At 39.6% G+C, this 24,283-nt stretch overlaps 1 non-coding gene across 1 annotated transcript; it reads right to left on the bottom strand.

The window, feature by feature from the left end:
* Positions 1–12,807: 12,807 nt before the first annotated feature.
* On the bottom strand, positions 12,808–12,970 carry LOC114679199 (U1 spliceosomal RNA). The gene has a single exon (XR_003730870.1). It is a non-coding gene; the product is annotated as a U1 spliceosomal RNA (small nuclear RNA).
* Positions 12,971–24,283: the final 11,313 nt, after the last annotated feature.

Below are 24,283 nucleotides of genomic sequence, written 5' to 3'. Positions count from 1 at the left end.
AAACCACCAACTGCAAGCCAAGGAAAGAAGCCTTATCAGAAACCAATCCTGCCTACACCTTGATCTTGAACTTTCAGCCTCCAGAGCTGTAAGAAAACAAATTCCTGCTGTTTAAACCACCCAGTCTGTGGTATGTTATGGTAGTCCAAACAGAATAATACAGGCTGTTTGATTACCTCAATTCAAGCTTGTTTCACATCTCATCAAAACTGATGATTGTCATTCAGAAAAAGAAATGAATTAATACAGAAAAATAATTGTAAATTAATTGCAAAATAGTAAGTATTGCTAAGGAATGCTTACGAGGGTCATTGTAAACATAGAAATTTGTGTGATGTGAAGACTCTTTGTTAGGATGTCAGTGTCTTTATTGGAGAAATTAATTTGGAGGCACAAAGGGTTACTCTCTGAGGTCTAATATTCAGTGGATCAGTGGATCAAGTGTTGCTTTGGAGTAGATCATAGATACCCGACTTCAAATCTAATCTTTATATTTATCTGTTGTGTGACCAAAAGACAATTTCCATAATTTCTTGAGCCTCGGTTTTTCTCATTTCTACAAGAAGGAGATAATTCTACCTCTCTCCACTGCTGGAAAGACTATATTATATAGGAAGAATCTAGCAAAAGGAATCATTACTATTTTTCAGTATTTTTTTTTTTAGCATTTTGCAGGCTTCCAGCATGCCAGAATTTGTAAAAGCTCTTCTGGAAATAGATATTGCTGTGGGGATTCTCACTTCTCTATTTATTAAGGTAATCAGAATATTGTTTTGATAGTAGGATCAAAAGATGAATTAAACTCAGGGCAGTACTTACTCAATGACAGGTTATCACTATTGATATAAAGAATATGACTAGACATGAACACTGGTCTTGAGACCAGAGTCTGCCACTTTTCATGTAACTTAGGACAAGTGATTTTATTTCTGGCTTCAAGTTCCTCCCATATAAAATGGGGACAACTATCCCTTCAACTTCACAGCTGTTTGTGGGATTCAAAGGCAATAAATAAAAGCGTTCTAAAGTTTTTCTAAAAAGAAATTAGAGCCTAACACAAAAGAATCATCAGGTTTTCATGGAATCTCATTCTATAGTGACTGAGGACAGTGCCCCATGTTCCAAGCAGCCAATATTTAAAGGAACAACACTAGGCCACGTGCTAGGCACAAAGTCCATGTCTAGTAACCAAAAGGAATTTGGTTCCTGCCGTGAAGGAGATTTCTATCAAGCAGGGCAGACAGATAATAAACACACAAGAAAACTAATATATTCATTACTCCAAGATATGAAAGGTCCTATTAGTGAAGAGATTGGACAGCCATAAAAAGAATACCTGGGGCAGGAGGACTGATTTAGACCAGGAGTCCAGGACACCTGGCAGGGTGAGGTTTATGCTGAGACGGGCAGGAAAGATGGAAGTGAGACAGGGAGAGTGGAAGAGACAGCCTAGGCACAGGGAGGAGCTAATGCCACTGTCCTCAGATAAGAAGTCATCAGGGCTACACCTCAGAGAGCAAAGGGGCAGCGACGTTAGGAGACACAGGAAGAGGGCTGGATGAGGGAGAGGCAGCACCAGGAAGAGCACGTAAGAGATTCTTTATTTGAACCCACATGCACGGGCAAATCTTATTAGAAATGTTTTGATAATTCTTCCTTTCTCTCAGAAAGAGTAATGTAATCCACCAATTTCACAAAAAGAAATGAAGGCAAGGCCTTGGTTGGTGCTAAGAGAGAAATCTGATTCGGGTTTTACTCAATATTAGTTATTTCATTGTCCTATCGAATTTCTCTAATATTAATTGCATCTGATAAGATTGTGTGATTATACTTCAGCCTCAAAATCATAAGTTGCTTTTTGCTTCTGGTATTTTTCTGAAGTTTCCCTACATGGGCCACTCCTAAAACAATTTATATTTTATTCCTTCAATTTAAGTTACAATAATTATTTTAATTATACCTTACTTTTATTTTGTAGCCAGTATTTTGGTTTCTTTTTCTTTTGTTTGCCTTTACAGGAAGTACACTATTAGTTTACCAGAAAATGGCAGGTTTCTATAACCACAACACAATAAAAATGCCATTTTAGCCTTTTTTTTCCAAGGACGGCAATTATAAAAGGAAACTTTACACTATAGTTATACCAATAAAACCATACAGGGCTTCTCAATAAAATGCATCACAATTTGGAGCTACAAAGCTTTTAGGTTTTGATCATCACCACATTTCAACTTGTCATCTCCTCTTCATTATTAATAATACCCCCTAAATTCCTTTCCTTCAGCCTTATCTGCTTTCATAATTCTCTATTCTCAGGGCTGGCAGGGAGGAAGGATGGCTGCTCTCACTGGGAGCACACAAGCCATCTGTAATCACTTATCCTGTAGGGGAATTTCGCTCAGCAATTGGTTCTGTAAATCCCTTTCTTTATAAGATGTGAAGTGATGGATTCATTTTGTCATGCATCTTTCATTCACTCATGTATACATAAAAAGAAATTTGTAGTTTACACCATTACATCAATATAGTAGTGCCATTTTTGAATGCTGTTAAGAGTATTAGAGATGCTATTTCCACCAAATCTGTATGAAAAAATACTGAGGCCAGGCACAGTGGCTCATGCTTTTAAGCCCAGTACTTTGGGAGACCAAGTTGGGTGTATCACTTGAGGTCAGGAGTTTGAGACCAGCCTGAACAACATGGCAAAACCCTGCCTCTACTAAACATACAAAAATTAGCTGGGCCTGGTGGTGTCCACCTGTAGTCCCAGCTACTCAGGAGGCTGAGGCAGGAGAATCACTTGAACCTGAGAGGAGGAGGTTGCAGTGAGCCAAGAGTGCACCACCGCATGCCAGCCTGGGCAACAGGGCAAGACTCCATCAGAAAGAAAAGAAAAGAAAAGAAAAGAAAAGAAAAGAAAAGAAGAAGAAAGGAGAGAGAGAAAGAGAGAGAGAGAAAAGAAAGAAAAAGGAAGGAAGGAAGGAAGGAAGGAAGGAAGGAAGGAAGGAAGGAAGGAAGGAAGGAAGGAAGGAAGGAAGGAAGGAAGGAAGGAAGGAAAAAATACTGATAACAACACCACTAGTAAGATTATATATATGCATTAGTTCTCTTCTCTAGAACTTGAGGTGTGACTAGAGCAGTAAGTAATTAAGAATCAACTTGTTTCAGGGAGATGAGCGATGTTCACCTCTCTAGTACTCGAATGAATCTTCCTAAGGTTGAAAGAGATGCTTCCAACTTCCAAAAAGCTCTGGCAGTGACCTTGCTGGGACACCAAGTCTCCCGTAGGTGCTCTCTCCTGGAAAACAGATAATTTGACCTTGTGTCTCATGTTTCCAGGCTGTTCAGAACCAACTGTACCTTGAGCTACCTGCATATAGTCAATGGTGTCAAAATAGTTTACCTTCTCTATGAGCCCCTAAAGTTCATGAAACTTTAAGGACTGAAAACACATGGGCATTTTAAGTAGTGCCGGTTCTATAGATAATACAAAATTATCCAGAGAATACATTTGGTTTTGTTTTCTCATATATAAATCTCTGTCCTCTATACAGAATAACACAATTATGAGGAGGAAAAAAAACATTGTTTTAAATCCCCTTTCTATAATGCTGCTGCGAAGTTTACGTAAGACATCTATACCACGGGGAAGGAAGAGTTGTTTGTAGACCTATTCCACAGATGAGGAAAATAAGGAGAAAAAATGGTAATTCCTCCAGGGTTCCAGAGCTCACACTTAGCAGAGTCAGATTCCAGCCACCCCACGGACTCCCAGTCCTGGTCTCTTTAACATGAACGTCCTGACCACTCCATACTGGCTATGGGCCCATGGGCCACTGTCCTTCCATGCCAGGAGCTATTGCACATTCTGTGGACTAAGGGATAATGGATGCATGAAAATCATGCATGTATTACATGATATTCCTGTGGGCATTTTTTCCTGTTATTTGACTTCATATTGAACTGGCTGCATTTAAAAATAAATACATAAATAATAAAAATTTAAAAACTATCATCAGTGTATTTTCTTATTTTGGGTCATTGTGGATTAGCTTGCTGCAGACCAACTCTTCCACCAAGAACAATTAGAAAGGCCTCGAAAAATAAAAATAAATAACTTGGTTATGTACGCCTTCAAAAAATGGCCACTTTTGTGATTTTCTTTCTGTATGTAGTTTCATCAGTTTTATTACACTGACTTTGGTGTGTTTTTCTTTATACATAGTTGATTTAGGATTTATTGAGTTTTAATCTGTGGTTTGATATCTCTCAATTGGTTAAAGTTTTAGGCCTTAATTCTTCAAATATTGATTCCCCCCTCCTTTTTTTCTCCTCCCCTATTATACAGTGCCAGTTCCACATGTACCTTTTCACCATGTCCCATATCTCTCTTAGGCTCCTATCTGTATTTTCAAGGAAAAGACTTCTCAACAGAAAAAAAGAGAGGTCAGAAAACCTGAAAATGCAATATTCAGAGGGTTGAAAGAAAATAAATGTCACTTTAGATTTCTATACACATGAAAAGCATCATTTATAAACAAAGACAAAATAAAGACATTTTCTAACAAGTAAAACCTAGTAGAATTTGTAACCAAAGGACACTTCCTAGAAAAAAAACAATATTATCCCAGAAGGAAGGATAAAGACAATGGGAATAATAAAAAGCAAGAAGAATGATAAATATGTAGGTAAACCTAAAGCATATGGACTTTATAAAATAATAATGCATTTGCTTTGAAATATCTAGAGAATGAAATACAGGGCAACAAAGGTACAAGATATGAGAGGGAAGTAAGTAAATGGAGTTAAAAGGTCTGAAGATCATTGAAAGTAAATAGGAATTCACACCAGACTTCATAAATAATGGATTCATGTTGTAAACTCTGGGTAACTACTCAAAATAGAAACTGTATACATTAAAATTATTATTTTATTAAAAAAAAGCAATGAAAATATTTAACAAAAAATAGTCATTAAAGAAAAGGAGAAATATAGAACTGATGTTAAAAATAAAAAAAAAACTAATCAGAAAATGATACATTTTTAAGCACAAGTATATGTTATTACATTAAGTATAAACCAATTACATACTCCAAATAAAAAAGTTTGGCAGACTGGATTTACAAAAATAAAAACAAAAATGTAAAATATCTTGCAACCTTTTTCTGAATCTGAGAAATATTCAGAAAAAATCGTTTGAAAACTTTCTACCAATATTTTGACAAAACCCTTTGAAAATAGAAATACAATGAAATTTTATGTGTTAAAGATTTACTTCAAATAACTTAAAAAGGAAAACATACATAACAAGAAACTGTTGAAACTTTGCCCTTAGATCAGGGATGATGTATGAAACAAACTTTTCTTCAGTGTTGTATTGGAGGTCCTAGCCGAGGCAATAATACAAGAAATTTAAATAAAACAGGCTTAAAGATTGGAAAGGAAGAAATAAATCTGTCACTATTTGCAGAGATCACATTATATACTTCTGCATATATTTATAGACATTATGTATATATTATACATATGCATTTATATATTATGCATATATTAGCAAAGTTTATGGATACACGGTTCTATTAGTCGGCTAGGGCTGCCATAACAAAATATCACAGACTGGGAGGCTTAAACTATTGAAATGTGTTGTCTCACAGTTCTGGAGGCAAAAGTCCAAGATGGAGGTGTCAACTGAACTGGTTTCCCTAGAAACGTCTCTCCTTGGCTTGCAGATGGCCATCTGCCTGCTGCTACTTCACATGGCTGTCCCTCCATGAACACTTAATTCCAGTGTCTCTTTTGTGTCCAAATTTCCTCTTCCTCTTCACATTAGTTCTACCAAATTAGAGTCTCACCCATATGACCTCATTTAACCTTACTTACTTCTTTAAAGTCCCTAAATTCACATACAGTTACATTCTGAGATATTGAGTATCAAGACTCCAATATATGAATTTTAAGAAACACAATTCAGTCCATAATAAAGATCAATATGCAAAAATCTATTATATCTCTGCATACAATTAGAAAATAAAATTTTAAAAATATTGCTTATAATAAGACATAACCCCTGAAATTGCAAGGAATAACTGTTACAAGAGTTTTGTAAGGCCTCTGTGTAGAAAATTATTTAACATAATTAAGAGAAATTTAAGAGGACAAATAAATGCATAGATATACCACGTAAATGAGCTGAAATGCTCGATAGTTTAAAGATCTCTATTTTATTCAAATTGATATATGTAATCTCAATTAAAATTCCAGCAGGTCTCTATAGAGATTTAAATTATGAAGCAAAAATCCATTTGGAAATGCAAATAGCCAAGAATAGCCCAGATAAGCTTGAACAAGAATAGCAAAGTTGAAAGAATTTTTAGAAAGATGTCAACTGACAGAGATAAATAGAGCATGGACTGTTATAGGATCTAGAAACAGACCCACACATAAATGGACATGTAATTTATTCAGAAGCTGGTACTGCAGTGTTGTAAAGAACATCATGATTTATTTATGATTTTGAATAAATTATAATGGCTAAAGTGGATATTCACAGTAAAAATAATATGTTGACCCCCACTTTATACAATGGACAAAAATCCCTTCGGAGTGGATTTTATATCTAATTCATAAAAGAACAATAAACCTTCTAAAAGGTAATATACAAGAATATATTTTAAGAACAGGCAAAACTTTCTAAACAGAACACAAAAAATTTAACTGTAAAAGAAGATAGTGATAAATTACATTAAAATTATGAACAATTCAATATCAGAAAGTAGAAGTGCAAACCAGAGTGAAAATGTGTTTTAATATGTATACTCAACAAAAAATGCATATGCAGAATTCTTTGACATCTCACAAATTAATAAGTGAAAGATAGATCAATGGATTAATATGAATTTAAGTTTCCTTGGCACCTGAACCAAATAATCAGAAACCAATCATTGTAACTCTTTCTAGTAAAATAAAAAGTGGAAGATACATGAAAGTTACAATGCAATCAGAACTTCTAAAATGTAAAGTAATCGTTTTATAAAGTCCTTCCGAAATGCAGCTTGTTTTTATTATCTTGCACTGTCTTTTTACTCATTATTTTTACATTAAATTACATGAATCAAAAAAAAAACTTTTCCAGTCATTTTCATTCTAAGGCAAAGTAGGGTTGCTAGACCATAATAGTTTATTCTTTTGTTTAATTTTTGTTCATTATATTGCTATGGTTTGAATATTTGTCTCCTCCAAAACTCCTGCTGAAACTTAATTCCCCATCTGGCAGTATAGAGAGGTGGGGGCTTTAAGTGACCACAGGTCATAAGGGCCCATAAATTAATTAACCCATTGGGTTTTCACGGGAATGGGATTGGGGTCTTTTTAAGAAGAAGAGACCGCATGCACCCGTCACCATACAATTGGCCCCTTTTCTTTATAAACTACCCAGGTTCAGGTATTCCATAATAAGCAACAGCAAACAAAGACATATGTATTTCTTTTTGAAACCACTGTTTATGTCAAACTCTACCAGCTGGTCATAGAAATGGCAAATGGGAAAAAAATAAGTAGTAGACAGATAGGCCACCTCATATTCAGAGGGAAGATTTTTTATATTTTCATTCACAATCATTTCTAAAATTCTGTAAATTAAAAAGATGGTGTATTTTTACAATAAATATAGAAATGTTCAGGAGAAAAATATCTCTAGATTAAAACAAAGCACAAAAGAAAGAGACTTCATCCCCTTCCAATCTATTAAAGTCTGCAAGCTATAATGAATTCATTTTCCTATTCTCTGCAATGATTATTTCAAATATTTTCACTTCTAAAAGCTCTCTATTTTTCAACAGCAGCCCGTTTCTAACTTCTTTGAGAGATCAGCCATTGATCTAGCTCAGATTTGTATTGCCATTCTACAAACTCGCCTGCATTTCATTCACCATTTTCTCCTTCTCTCCTGTTAACCAGGAGCAGGTGCCTCAGGTTTGTTTCAGCTCAGCTTTGCCCCAGGTACCATGGAACTCATCCATGCCAGCTCTCCATCATTAAGCACTCCGGTCTATAAATTATCTCCTTTCTACTGTATATTCAATCTATCTTCTGTGTATACGCATCAGCATTAAAAATTGTTTTAAAATCTGTCTGGCCTGGCGCGGTGGCTCTCACGCCTATAATCCCAGCACTTTGGGAGGCCGAGGCGGGCGGATCATCTGAGGTCAGGAGATCGAGACCATCCTGGCTAACACAGTGAAACCCCGTCTCTACTAAAAATACAAAAAATTAGCCGGGTGTGGTGGCGGGTGCCTGTAGTCCCAGCTACTCGGGAGGCTGAGGTAGGAGAATGGCGGGAACCCGGGAGGCGGAGCGTGCAGTGAACCAAGATCGCGCCACTGCACTCCAGCCTGGGCGACAGAGCGAGACTCCATCTCAAAAAAAAAAAAAAAAAAAAAAAAAAATAGCCAGGCATGGTGGTGGGCACCTGTAATCCCAGTTACACTCGGAATGCTGAGAGAGGAGAACCGCTGGAACCCAGGAGGCGGAGTTTGCAGTAAGCTGAGATCGCGCCACCGCACTCCAGCCTGGCCGACAGAGCAAGACTCCATCTTTATAAAAATAAAACCAAAAAAAGCCCTCTGTATCCTTCTCATTACTCATGTAACTCTTTCTCCCCACCAGAGACTTCCTTAAAACTGCTACTTTGCTCTCTCCATTTCCTCACCCCCACCTGCAACTCAGTCCTCACCTCACTCGAGTCTCTTCTGCCCCAGCACGAAGTAGCAACCGCTCTCCTTAAGGCACCCAGTGATCCCCTGCGGCTGTATCCAACAGTGTCTCCACATCTTTCCCCGCAAAATGGATTCTGCTCCTTCATCCGCGATGTCAACAAACAAATGGCAACATGTTCTACTCCGTTCGCGTCAGAAGTCAAGCAAGAGACGGCCGGTGGCTGGAGCCCCGTAGAGAGTGTGGGTTCCCCACTCGGTCCTTATGGAATTCTGCTGTTTCCACGGGCGACAGATCGTGTGGCTTCAACGCCAAACCAAAGTTCAAAGCTTTTCCAAGTTGGTCAACTGCCTAAACTTAAATGCGGGAGTTGGTATTTCTGCTGGAAAAGCAACTCTCCACACACCTCGCACAGGACCAGAACCTTCCGGTTCCCTTCTCTCCTCAGAGCCCACGGGAAACGGGGGAGCCTGACCCTACCTGACCCGGATGCAAACGTGGCCAACGACCCCGGGGCCAGTCAGGACTCCTGAGAGTCTGAGGCTCCCACATGGAACGGCATAGGATGTCTCTGCCTGCTTTGCTATTTAGTGGCCAGAGCCCGCCCTGTCCCAGGGTCCCGTGGCCTCACAGCTGACTGGGCTGAGGACTCCCCGTCTCACCCGGAGCTCCCCAGGCCTGGATTCTGCCCTGTCCCCAGCCAGGGTCCGCGAGGCTCCACCCTCCCGCCTTGGGGGCTCCACCCAGGCTGGGCCCAGCGTAGCGATGCCCGGACCTCCTAGATCCACTCTCTCCAGGTGATGAGCCAAGGCCGACCTCATCTCAGGCTCCCTAGGCAGGTGCCCGGTCCTAGAGAAGGGCTCTCTGCAGGGGCCCCGCCCTCCGGGGTCCTGTCCTGTGCTAGGTGGAAGGCAGCAGCATGGGACGTAGAAATTCCAGAGACTCCAGCTGCTCTGCTGGAAAATGGAATTGAAAACATTTTGCGCGCTCGAGAGAACTATCTGCCCATGAAAGCTTTTTGTAGTGACGCAAATTATCCCCTCCAATTCCGGGTTAGGGGTGTGCAGAAGCAGGGGAGCCACCGTCATATGCTCCAAATTCTCCTAACGATGGAGTGAACATATTAGGGACTTTCTTCAAGTAAGAAGTTCAGGGGCACCGTCCAGGTGCTCAGCGAGCTGAGCTCCTTCTGACTTCTTTCCACTCCTGCAGAGGGATTCCAGCCTCAGGGTCACAGAGGCACAGTCCCTGCTAGAGAAACAGCACCGGGTTTAACTGTAAGGAGGGCCGTCTCCGGGGTCTTCAGCCCCCATTTCACGGATCAATTAATGACACTTATAATGAACATATGGATCGTATACATATTACTATATTAATTATATATTAATCTATTAATTAGGCAAATATATTGATATATTTATAATAATTTTATAATAACAACTGACCCTTATTAATAAATTACAAGTAAGACCATTTGCCTTTTTTTTTTTTTTTTGAGACAGGGTCTCACCTGGAGTGCAGGGGCACCATCGCAGCTCACTGCAGCCTAAATCTCCTTGGATCAAATGATCTGTCCACCTCAGCCTCCCAGGTAGCTGGGACTGTAGGCACATACAACCACACCTAGCTCATTTTTATTATTAGTAGTAGTAGTAGTAGTAGAGAAGAAGTCTTACTGTATTGCCCAGGCTGGTCTGAAGTGATCCTACCACCTTGGCCACCCAAAGTGCTGGGATTACAGGACTGAGACACCGCACGGCCCATTTGCTTTTAAATTGTTGGATAATGTAAAGAAAGCATGGAGAACTCCCACTGTTGAAAGTTTTAACATTGCACGTTTCACTTCATTAGACACAAAAATGCACTTCCAGATCCTTCTTCAGGAAGAACTCACTGGTCAGAGGCAGGGAGTGGGGTCAGCAGACACCAGGTCCAGCTCTCAGCCCTTCCAGGGTCAGCCTCAGCTGCAGTGAGCCACCCTGCCCATGGCCACCCCATTTTTTGGGTGCCCATATCCAGAAGCTGAACAGGTGGGAAGCAAAGCCCTGAGCTTGCTGCAGGACGACTCTGCCATCAATTCCCCATCCCGGTTGCCCATCATGCAGGGAGACTTGGTGACATCACACCTGGACCTTACCTCTGTCCAACGCTGCCTCCTCCCTTTTGCTTCACAGGTGGTAGAGCAAATGAACATCTTGCCCCTCAAACGTCATCTCTTGCCCCTCAAACATCATCGCAGGGTCTGCACCCAGGAAAATCAACCTGAGACACAATAGCACTATTATTGTGCATTGTTTTCCATTTTTATTTTTCAGATAGTTTGGCAAAAGTCTTTTTAAACAATGGAAATAATTTTTAGAAAACTATGATCCATTTTTAGAAACCTTTTACAAGAAACAATGCCAAAGTAATTACTATATTTCTAAAATAATTCTTTCTTCTTTTTTTTTTTTTTTTTTTAGATGGTGTTTCACTCTGTTGTCCAGGCTGGAGTGCAATGGCACGATTTCAGCTCACTGCAACCTCCACCTCCAGGGTTCAAGCGATTCTCCTGCCTCAGCCTCCGGAGTAGCTGGGATTACAGGAGTGAGGAGAGATGGCCTTGGTGGTCCTCCTTAGGCTGGCAACATACAGATGCAATTGTTCACATACCAGCTTCTCATAGCGCTACCAAAAGTCTTCAATGCCTGTGGGTTTGTTTCATATCTTGAACTACTATTTTAAATAACTCTGTTATTCAATGTCAAATCAAAAGCCATTATTTGAATGGCTTTTCATGGGGGGGACTTTTCTGTGTTTTTTTTTTCAAGTTGCCTACTTTCACGCCTTCAGCTTTTAATTTTGCATGTCTTTTTTTTCCCCCATGAACAGTAACTGGGCCTCCCATGCCAAGAAGCAGGGAGAGGCACAAAATTCCTCAGAGAAACTGTGTATTCTACCTCCATGACTTCCACACACCATTCTTAGAAATAGGAGGTGAGTGTGAACAAAAGGAAAAGGCAAAATATCACTCACATCTGACCTACATTGTATCCAATAAGAGTAAAATTAGTCTCATCTGATAGTGAAATTATTGTATGATTCTCGAGATTGTAATAGTCTTTATAAATATATCTTGTTGATGATTTAAAATAACTAAATTAAATGTGTATAAAATATTATATTAATACAGACCAACTCCTTTATTTCTCATGAAATCTGATAGCCTAGTTCAGATTGCAGAGTTAGGTTGGCAGTTGGGCAAGTTATTGTCTCCAAGAGCAATTGCACAAATTTATAATTCAGGTAAAATTGGCCTCCATTTCATGCTTCAATTATCAATGTTCACGGATCCTTGCAATTTGCAATAACAGGCAAAATAGAAAGTCGTTTGCTCCAGTCATAGGACAGTAAAGAAAACTCCAAGGATGCTAGTTCTTTCTAATAAGGGCATTTATACAAATTTTCTGGGGAAACTTTAATGCCATCTCTCCTTTTCAATTAAATAAATGAATAAAGGAGAAAAATTTACTAATTTATCCTGACATTTTTCTATGTGCACTCCTAATGTCCAGTGATGGTAGAATATCAGTGGAAAAGAAGAATGTGTGTGTATATATGTGTGTGTGTTTGCATATACATGTGTATGTGCCTGTGTGTATGTGTGTGCATATGTGTATATCAGTTACTTTACTGTTATGCCCTTCAAAAGTGCCCATGGCCGAATTTTTGTTGGTGTCTTTTATGATGTTTGCTAAGATTCTTTGCATTTTATTTTCCCTTGCAGTATTTTAGACTTGGTACCCGTTAGGGTTTTCTTAAGCTGCAAGTAACATAAACTTGCAAAAGTGAGTTATCCAAACCCCTTTTCCTTCAGATAAGTGAACACTAGAGGTATACAGCTATGGATAGAAAATGGAATTCCAAACTGTCCCCAGTGAACCCAGCCCCTCTTGCTTTCTTGCTCTATGACCGTCGGGTGTGGTGCCATCCTCATGCTCACAGGATGGCAGTTTTACCTCTAGGCATCACATTTTTATTCCAGACATATGAGAAGGAAAAGGGGCCAAAATAGTGGTTCAGCTCAATCTGTATTTTTTTTCTTATTTCTTTAACTAGGGGAAAGTGTAAATGCAGTTCCCTACTGCCACAATCATGCAGTTGAGTTTATCACATGTGGGAAAATGACAGGGGTCAGTGCATGTGGAGTGCAATAGATAAGCTTTACCCTGGGAAAATCAACTTTGTGATCATGAGGTCTCCCCTGCTAAGTGAATCTGTTTCTTTTGATCTGAAAACAGCAGTTTTCCTAGGAGTCTCACCCAAGAAAATTAAGATTCTTGTTGACCAGAACTATGTCAAAAGGTCACCACTAGATGAAAGGAATCCTACAATATTGAGACTTTTAGTTGGACATGTAGCTAACCAACCAACATAGGAGTGTCCTTAGAAATGAACTAAAAGTAGTGATAAATACTGAATTGACCAATCACAGTGTCTTCCACAGTTTTTCTGTGGTTAGAATATGTTTTCTACATGGAAAATGTCTACATTTTTCTATGGTTGTTATATATTCATTTGTTACTTAATAATTGGCAATAGGTGATACAGTTTGGCATGTCCTCACCCAAATTTCATCTTGAATTGTGGCTCCCATAATCCTCATGTGTGGTAGGGAGGATCTGGTGGGAGGTAATTGAATCATGGGGATGGGCTTTCCCATGCTGTTCTTGTGATAGTGAATAAGCTTCACAAGATCTGATGGTTTTATAAAGGGCAGTTCCCCTGCACGCACTCTCTTACCTGCCACCATGTAAAACCTGCCTTTGCTCCTCCTTCACCTTCCACCATGATTGTGAGGCCTCCCCAGACATGTGGAACTGTGAGTTCATTAAATCTCTTTTTCTTTATAAATTATCCAGTCTTGGGTATTTCTTCATAGCAGTATGAAAATGGACTAACACACTGGGTATGGGTTAAAGATACCTGTAATACTGCAATTCATAATAGTTACAGGGCCAAGAGGAGGGAGCCATGATCTTCAGGGGAATCCTCAAACCCTGGCTGACTCATGTGTGGAAGAGCCACAAGGTCCTCAGATGAGGCCCTGGGAGTAGCTCCCATCTTCTGCCTGGGCTATTGCTGTGCTCGCTGGGTATCATGGTATGAGAGTGAATGGCAGGAGGGCAGACGTGAACAGGGAGAGAAAGGGCACAAGAGTTGCAGCTGGGGGGGAAATGATGCACAGAAACCACATTGAAAGTCCCTCCTTTGGTTGCAGTGAGCTGAGATCGTGCCACTGCACTCCAGCCTGACGACAGAGTGAGATTCTGTCTTTAAGGAAAAAAAAAAAAGAAAAAGAAAATCCTTCATTTGCACTGAGCTGGAGATAGAGCATCCCTATTCTCCTTGATGTAGTGTTTATCACAAAGAAGCACATCTTCCTGAAATCTTATAATCAGAACAATGTCTAATTTCTCTATAGGACATTGATAATCCCAGAGAGACCATATGATGATTATTAAAAACACAAAGAATACCTCTACCATGTGCTGGATACTGAACTAGAGCATTGATCCTGCAGTAGGTGCTGTGTTGGGTTCATTATCTACATTGTCTAACTTGACCCTTGAAACCCCTGTGGCGCAGGGATTATTGACCCTATTTTATATATTTACACCATGGACAAGCAGGTCTCCAACTGACCAAGGGCCACTTGGTTGCAACAAGAAGTGAGTTGTCCTGAGAATAATGTCCATCAGAAGTACAGGAGAGACAGAGATACCCACAGTGTTTGAGCCCCTGGATCCAGCCATATCTGAAGCTAGACTTTTCTGTTCTGTGACCCAGTGCATTCTCTTTTCCCATAAGCTAGTATCAGTTTGGTTTGTCTGTCAAAGGATCCTTCTTTACATTCAACATGCATCTCCTTCTTCATCATTGCTACGTGGGCAACCAACCATTCTGATTCAGAAAATGCCTTTGCAGAGAACTCCTCCTCAAAGTGTTCATGGCCTCAACAAGCCATCCCCAGTGTAGGGAAAAATAGGTCAAATACAGCTAGTATAAAAAACAAAATGTGCACAAACACACCCACACACATCTTTCAGACATCAGAGAACTCTCCCAGCCAAGGTCTGCATGCTGATTTTTGAAGTCATGATTTGAAAAAACAAATGACTACTCATTTTAGATATAAAATAAATCTACTCACCATCCCTGCATAGTATTCCATCAGCTTTATCTTCCTATCAAATCAAAACAAATCTAGATTTTACAAGAACATTCCAAGTTATATTACACTGTTTTGTTTCAGGGAAATAAACATTTTCAGTCTCTGAGGATACACATAATCTTTTTTCCACATGGCATTCCTGATATGATCAGGTGAGACTGCACCTATATTCTATCCCAGGAACAACCGTAAAGATGAAAATCCCAGAACAAGCACTTTTTCCTTGGGCAGAGCTGAGAATCCTGCGTTCACCTCACTGTGATGTCCTCTCCCTCTTTGCTATCCACTGTGGGCATGAACTCAGCTTTCTCAGCACTTTTCTTTCATGCAGTTTCTTGATGCAATCAACATATTTTCTCTCTAAAATGTCCCTTTAGAAACTCTGACAACTCCTGGAACTCCCCAACCTGGCACGATTTTATGTTACCAAGGAAATCACTTGCCTTATAGGCATAGCTCACATTCCATACTCCATACACACATAATAGCAGGTCTTAGGTCTCGGGAAGGTAATTTAGTAGCATAAGTTGAGGCTAAGTGGATTTATATGTATATAAATTGATGCTGAGTTCTTTTATCCCATGGCTACTTTTCCAATATTATTCTGCTGTCATAGAACCTTAAATCCAATGAAATGAGTCTCATCTCCCCTCCTTTCCACACCTATGTTTATGATCAGATGACAAGAAACACACAGCTTTGGTTTTCTTCAAGTATTGAAAGTATATCACTATCTTTCATGATGACTGAAATATATCACTTATTTTCCTTCTAACCATAATCTCCTCTGTTAGGACTTCACATGTCAAGGTTAAAATTAACAGCAGATTTTCAGGCTACTTGTGATGAGTTCTGTGCCATACTACCACTGTTAAGAGCGGCAATTTAATTAAATTGCTGTAATAAATTGTCACCATTCCATTGACACTATTGAAACCACATTCAGTGATTTTTTGTTTTGTTTTTGTTTTCTGTTTCTTTCCTCTAAACTTGGGGTAGAAGAGTTTTGTGCAACAAATTATTATATCATGACCAAATTGTTCTTTTTTCCCATAAGGGGTTCTATGCATTATGGCCAGTCAGAGGTCAGAGATCTGTTCTTACAGATTTTGGTGTGTTTAGGTTGGGAGGACAAAGGGGAAACATATATTCAGAGGCAAAATTGTCAGACTATGGGGCATTGTCTGGATTTGTGAATTCGTGCTTTATCTACATACGGCCACTGAGAAGTCTCTGTGAGCCCCAAGTGAACATTTATGGGTGGGAAAACCACAGATTCTTCTAAGAATTGTGACCATGAAGATGTAATTATTGGAGGTTCAGCAGTTTCATAAAAGCAAATAAGATCCAAGAGATTGATAAGGCATAGAAAAATGTCTTCATATGAGAGAGAAAGAAACACTAAAAGGAAAATCCTCAGAAATCTAGACATGAATAGCACAAATTCAATACCCATTAAAAACACTAGAATGAATCATCAAATATTCCATTTATATACACTTCCACAACCACGGGGGACTAAGCCAAGAAATCCACCAGGCTTTGTGAAGGGTCTATTCAAGAGCCCAAACCAATTTCGCCCAGTGTATTGTGACACATTGGAAGGATCAGGGGAAGGAAGAGAGAGGACCTGGCCTGTTGTGAAAAGCCCTTCCTGTGGCTCTCTCTTGGACAAGTTAGAAAGTTTGCCCTGTGGGATCTTAGAAGACAAACAACCAATACATTGGTTTGTAAAGTTAACTGACACTACAAACCAGTAAACTGGAACGTAAGCCAGGCATAACTCCCATCGATGATTTAGTAAGAAAATCATTCGTAAAATAAGATGAATTTGAGGCTATCAATGATTCCATTAAAATTAAGAAAAATAGAAACATAAATTAAGCTGTATAAATTTAGCCTGAATCTCTGCAGATGTATTACTTGATGATTCATTGATTTTATATTTAATCAAATTATTGTATTGTTTACCTGATTCACAATCTTTATTGAATAATGCTGTGGAAATAAACAAAAGCCAACCAAATGAGAACAAGTCCAGGCTGTTATTCTTTACTTGCTAGAGCAAGAGAGTCAATCACTGTTACTTGTACTTGGCAGACTCAAAGGCAGGCAGAGGAGAGGGAGAGCTTCGTAGTGGGAAAAGGGAAGGTCTGGAGAAAGTCCTGATTGGAGGCTGTTGGCTTGGGGAAGCTGCAGGGGGGATTACCTGGAATCCAGGCACTCAGTTAGTTAGGGGTGCATATTTGGCTGTCTCTGATTGATCCTAAATTGGAAGTGGGGTCACAAATTTCCAAAGCTGTCAGTTATTAGTCAAGTTCTGGTCATTTGGGGTCAGTTGTTGCAGGGATTATTGTCTGTTTTGCTGGATTGTTTGCCCAGAGATCCTGGTCTGACACCCTGCAAGTCTGGCTTAGCTAGATAACAGGTTAGTTTCCTGGGCTGGTTGCTGCAGATCCTGGGTCACAGTTCTATTTTTATAGATGATCGGACCATTGTCCCTTGGTGTATTCAATCTTTTACTTCCCTATGACCAAGAGTGACGTGTACAGTCCATTATTTTATTTAATCTCATTTAATCCCAATATGAAGCTTTGAGAATTCCTGTTTTATAGAGAAAGAAATCAAGGCTTGATCAGTTCATGTACATGTCCAACCCACACCAAACGAGTGCTAGGGTTGGTCATCAGAGTCCAATGATCTGATCCCCTAAGTTCTGGACAGGCACATATTCCTTTGTCCCACATTCTCCCTGGTGAGGCTGATGATAACTGTGGTATTTGGAAGTGAAGAGGCAACTTGACACCTGTTTCTCTCCATGGTTTATGTTTCCAATTCCATTGGAGATTTTAAGCACACTGTTTCAGAAAATTCTCACTCTGAGTGTGGCTTTCTCTCCAGGAGTTTAAATTAACTTCTATAGTAGAGGGTAAAGCTAAAAGTCCACCAGGCCAGGCAAGCAGCCTTGTTATGTGAGTCTCCTTGAGTAGAAGGCCATCCATACATGGGAGGAGTTTGTATCTGCCTAAAGGAAGAATGTTCCCATCCCAACTCCTGGCTTTCTAATTAATTTTACCAACACTGCACTGAAAAAATCAAAACTTCTAGGCAGAAGTTTGTGACTCCAGTTCAAATTTCTGCAGTAAAATCAAGCCAGAAATATGCTAACTTAAAAGTTGGATCTAAAGTGCAATTGATTAAGAAGAATTTGAACAATTCTTAATGTACTTCCTGGATAAATACATTTTAAATTCATATCCTTTAAGAGTCAAATAATTTGACCCGTATATCAAAATAATAAGAGCTACTTATGACAAACACACAGCCAATATGATACTGAATGGGCAAAAACTGGCAGCATTCCCTTTGAAAACTGGCACAAGACAGGGATGCCCTCTCTCACCACTCCTATTCAATATAGTGTTGGAATTTCTGGCCGGGGAAATCAGGCAGGAGAAAGAAATAAAGGGTATTCAATTAGGAAAAGAGGAAGTCAAACTGTCCCTGTTTGCAGATGACATGATTGTATATTTAGAAAACACCATCGTCTCAGCCCAAAATCTCCTTAAGCTCATAAGCAACTTCAGCAAAGTCTCAGGATACAAAATCAATTTGCAAAAATCACAAGCATTCCTACACACCAATAACAGACAAACAGAGAGCCAAATCATGAGTGAACTTATATTCACAATTGCTTCAAAGAGAATAAAATACCTAGGAATCCAACTTACAAGGGATGTAAAGGACCTCTTTAAGGACAACAACAAACCACTGCTCAATGAAATAAAAGAGGACACAAACAAATGGAAGAACATTTCACACCCATGGATAGGAAGAATCGATATCATGAAAATGGTCATATTGCCCAAGGTAATTTATAGATTCAATGACATCCCCATCAAGCTACCAATGACTTTCTTCACAGAATTGGAAAAAACTACTTTAAAGTTCATATGGAACCAAAAAAGAGCCCACATTGCCAAGACAATCCTAAGCCAAAAGAACAAAGCTGGAGGCAGCATGCTACCTGACTTCAAACTATACTACAAGTGTCCAGTAACCAAAACAGCATGGTACTGATACCAAAACAGAGATATAGACCAATGGAATGGAACAGAACAGAGCCCTCAGAAATAAAACCACACATATACAACCATCTGATCTTTGACAAATCTGACAAAAACCAGCAATGGGGAAAGGATTTAATAATGTGGAAAGCATTTAGTAAATGGTGCTGGGAAAACTGGCTAGCCATATGCAGAAAGCTGAATTAGATCCCTTCCTTACACCTTACACAAAAATTAATTCAAGATGGATTAAAGACTTAAATGTCAGACCTCAAACCATAAAAACCCTAGAAGAAAACCTAGGCAATACCATTCAGGACATAGGCATGGGCAAGGACTTCATGACTAAAACACCAAAAGCAATGGCAACAAAAGTCAAAATTGACAAGTGAGATCTAATTAAGCTAAAGAGTTTCTGCACAGCAAAAGAAACTACCATCAGAGTGAACAGGCAATCTACAGAATGGGAGAAAATTTACACAATTTACCCATCTGACAAAAGGCTAATATCAAGAATCTACAAAGAATTTAAACAAATTTATAAGAAAAAAATCAAACAACCCCATCAAAAAGTGGGCAAAGCATATGAGCAGACACTTCTCAAAAGAAGACATTTATGCAGCCAACAGACACATTAAAAAATGCTCTGCATCACTGGTCATTAGAGAAATGTAAATCAAAACCACAATGAGATACCATCTCATACCAGTTAGAATGGCAATCATTAAAAAGTCAGGAAACAACAGGTGCTGGAGAGAGAAATAGGAACACTTTTATACTGTTGGGGAGACCATAAACTAGTTCAACCACCGTGGAAGACAGTGTGGCAATTCCTCAAGGATCTAGAACTAGTAATACCATTTGACCCAGCCATCCCATTGCTGGGTATATACCCAAAGGATTATAAATCATGCTGCTATAAAGACACATGCACATGTATGTTTATTGTGGCACCATTCATGATAGCAAAGACTTGGAACCAACCTAAATGTCCATCAATGATAGACTGGATTAAGAAAATATGGCACATATCGACCGTGGAATACTATGCAGCCATAAAAAAGGAAGAGTTCATGTCCTTTGTAGGGACATGGATGAAGCTAGAAACCATCATTCTCAGCAAACTATCGCAAGGACAGAAAACCAAACACTGCATGGTCTCACTCATAGGTTGGAACTGACATGGGGTGGAGGAAGGGGGAGGGCTAGCATTAGGAGATATACCTAATGTAAATGACGAGTTAATGGGTGCAGCACACCAACATGGCACATGTATACATATGTAACAAACCTGCATGTTGTGCACATGTACACTAGAAGTTAAAGTATAATAAAAAAAATTGAATGAAAGATAATTGAAAAATCATTAAAAACAGTAGTGCAATAAAAATTGGAGAGTATCAAAATTCTAATTAAATGCACTTCTGAAGTTTGTTACTACCATAGGATTCTACCTTTTCAAAGGTGAAAGTGCTCTATTCTATGTTACTGCAGTGGGTCTATAGTTGTATTAGGCCATTATTGCATTGCCATAAATAAATACCTGAGACAAGGTGGCTTAGAAAGGGAAGAGATTTAATTGGCCCACAGTTCAGCAGACAGTACAAGAAGGGGTGTGGACCTCTGCTTCTGGTGAGGGCTTCAGGAAGCTTACAATCATGGTGGAAGGCAAAGGGGAGCAGGTATCTCACATGGTGAGAGCTGGAGCATGAGAGGTGGGGAAGGTTCTGCACACTTTTAGACAACCAGATCTTGCATGAACTCACTCAGCACCAAGAGGATGGTGCTAAGCCACTCATGAGAAATCCATTCCCATGATCCAGTCACCTCCCACCAGGCCCAGCCTCCAAAACTGGGGATTATATTTCAATATAAGATTGGGAGGGGACGAATATGCAAGCCATATCAGTAGTCACTACCAAATGAAAGATTAGGGATGCCCAAATGGAATTTTTAACTTATGCAAACTATTTAAACATTGGATTCCATTTTTCTATGTGTTTACATAACAAAATTAAAAAATAATTTTTCTTTACTTAATTGTAAAATATTCTGGGCTCCATCAAAGATGTCTGAGTGTTATATTTAACAGTGTTGGGGAATATGATGCTGCAATGTAAATGCAGATCCACAACTGGGAAGTCCAATGGTCTCCAGGTTGCTCCCATGGCATCTACCCCTGGGAATCACCAGGGATAATAGATTCAATTTGAATTCTGTTACCTATGCTTTAGATCATTTTTTAATGTTATGGTAAAGACATTAATGTATATCAATTGTCCTCAGTAAATGCTAGGGGAGACTTTTTTTTAAGTAGGATTGCATTCGACTCAAGCTTTCATCCTCATTAGTCCAAGAAATAAATGAGAGCTGCGTTGCTGGGAGAAATTCTGGTTAGCTTTGTGAGAAAAAAATCACAGGAAGGTGGACAAGAGGTCAGTACAGATTCCAAGTCCCCAGAAGGCCATAACATGACAAAGGTAAGACATGAAAGAAATGAAAATCTTAGCACCTACATGCAGTTAGGTTCCACCAACCAGAACTCTTCCAGGAAGGAGATAAATATGCTGGATTTGAGAGCCCCTGCCTGCTTCAGTGGAGGGTGGGAGAGAAGAAATAAAAATGAACATCAACAATAGGATGATCACATGTCATATTTCCCCAAGATTTTCTCAGTTTATATGAATAGTCCTGGCATAATTATCATTCGTGCCAAAAGTGTCCTGGTTTAGGCAATAAGCTATGTAGTTAACAACTAGGGGTTCATTCTATTCTTAATGCCTGACCAGCTTGCATTCATCTGTGTTTCCTGGTGTCTCTCCACTTAAGTGAAAATGGATGGAGGTAGGGAAATGCCATCCTAACATGAAGCAGAAATTTAAAAATACCTCTGAGAGAGAAAAAAAATGTAGACACTGGTTGCTTAGCACAAATCTAGAACCCTGACTGCTTTGATTCTGAGCATAGTTATTGATATTGTTTGACTCTGTGTCCCCAATCAAATTCATCTTGAGTTGTACTCCTATAATCCTCACATGTTGTGGGAGGGACCCGGTGGGAGATAATTGAATCATAGGGGTAGTTTCCCTGGTACTGTTCTTGTGGTAGTGAATAAGTCTTACAATATCTGAAGGTTTTTATCAGGGGTTTCCACTTTTGCATCTTCCTCATTCTCCCTTTGCCTGCTGCCACCCGTGTAAGATGTGATTTGCTCCTCCGTACCTTCCACCATGAGGCTTCCCCAGCCATGTGGAACTGTAAGTCCAATTAAACCTCTTTCTTTTGTAATCTGTCCAGTCTAGGGTATTCTTTATGAGCAGCGTGAAGATGGACTAATACAGTTATCCAGCTTGTGAAGGGCTGACTTTTCAAATGACCCTTGTCTACCAGTGCTCATGAGAGCTATAAGGGGTAAAACCTTGCTTACTACACCAATAGCTGATTCTTCTATATTTGGGGGATATATTTACAAGACTTCCATGATCTGATTCATAAGCATTCTAGACTTGGCTGGAATTACTCAGGTAATTTTTGCCCTAGGGTCCTGGGAAATCATCCTCACAACAGTTTCTTCTTCATTATATTAACCTTTGTTGATAACAGAACAAAAGCCCAGTAACTTAAAGCTCAATTTGGATAGTACAGATATAGAGACATAGACACATCTCCCTTTGGAGAGAAAAGAAACACTTTCCTTCTTCACTTTTTCCCTCACTTCTGCCCCTGAAATCCTTTACTTAATTTAAACTCTGAAATGATTATCCCTGATTTGCTTCAGTGGCTCCCGTTCTGGTAATGGCCACGTACCTCATATTGGACTAGCTCTCCTGAAGATGATTATGTAAACTCTGAACAAAATAAACAGGTAGTTAGTATGCTAAAAGCCCAGACTTCACCACTATACAACTCATCCATGTAACCGAAAACCACTTGTGCCCCTAAAGCTATTTACATTAAAAATTAATTGATTAATTAATTTTTTTAAAATCCAACTCTTTAAAGGAACTGTAAGACAATCAAAAGGAAGGCAAATACTAGATGGATAGGCACATGGAAAAAAGAAGTGGCACTGTATGTGCCTCCAATTTCCTCATTTTTTTTAGTTTTTTTGTGTGAAAGGGAGCCTCAGTAAGCTGCCAATGACATGACTATAATGCACATGAAATCCTGCTGCCTTAATGGCTTGAGGAATAAAAGCATGGAGATTAGGGCAACTACAGCAGCTCGAAAATGGTGAGAAAAATAGCAAAAAAGAGAGCCAGAGATAGGCAGCCCCAGATTTGGGATATAAACTCTACACAAAGTTCTTTATGGGCTGTGAACCGTTCATGGGCAGGCAGATCTCAAGTAGCACAGCTCAGGTTATAAAAACTGAATTATCTGATGCCCCCCTATGAGGGAGGCAAACTTGGGAGTCTGAATCCAGTCAAGTTGACTGCCTGCTAAAGCAAAGACTCAACGCCCTTCAGAGGAACATAGCAGAATAGTCTGTACATCATATTATTCAAAATGACTAGGAAACAGTCCAAAATTACTAGACATTAAAAGAAGTGGAGAAATGTGACCCATACTGAAAGGAGAAGGTGGTCAATGGAAGCTTCATCCTCACAGATTTAAGAAGAGAAAGTAGCCGGGTTCAGTGGTTCACGCCTGTAATCCCAGCACTTTGGGAGGCCGAGGCAGGTGGATCACGAGGTCAGGCATTCAAGACCAGCCTGGCCAACATAGTGAAATTCTGTCTCTACTAAAAACACAAAAAAGTAGCTGGGCTTGGTGGCGGGCACCTGTAATCCCAGATGCTCAGGAGGCTGAGGCAGGAGAATCACTTGGACCTTGGAGGCAGAGGTTGCAGTGAACTGAGATCGCACCGCTGCACTGCAGCCCAGGATGACAGTGCGAGACTCCATCTCAAAAAAAAAAAAAAAAGAAAAGAAAAAAGAAGAGGAAGTGAAAAGATGCAAAAATACTTAGCTAAAACCATGAGGTTCTCTTGCCTAGAACTGCTAGATGAAGCCCTCTGCCTCAGTGTTCACATCACTTACTTCTAGTTTTCAAAGATCCACTCGAAGAGTTCCATTTCAAGGCCTCATCTGTTAATGCATTACCCTTTACTATCAGCAGTGGAGGAGAGGAGCACCATGCTTGGATAGAAAAGGAGAGAGAAGGTGTTCTGTTTCCCTGGTTAAGAAAGCTTGCTTTGAACCTGGCTGGGCCTGATGATATGTGGTATTGGGAGAGCTGCTGGAGAAGAACTCCTGAGTGATGGTGATTCTGCAGCTCATTTACTAAG

This window comes from Macaca mulatta, chromosome 6, assembly GCF_049350105.2.
Source record: "Macaca mulatta isolate MMU2019108-1 chromosome 6, T2T-MMU8v2.0, whole genome shotgun sequence".
In the NCBI taxonomy this organism is placed as follows: Eukaryota; Metazoa; Chordata; class Mammalia; order Primates; family Cercopithecidae; genus Macaca; species Macaca mulatta.
This window is presented reverse-complemented; position numbering and strand designations above follow the sequence as displayed.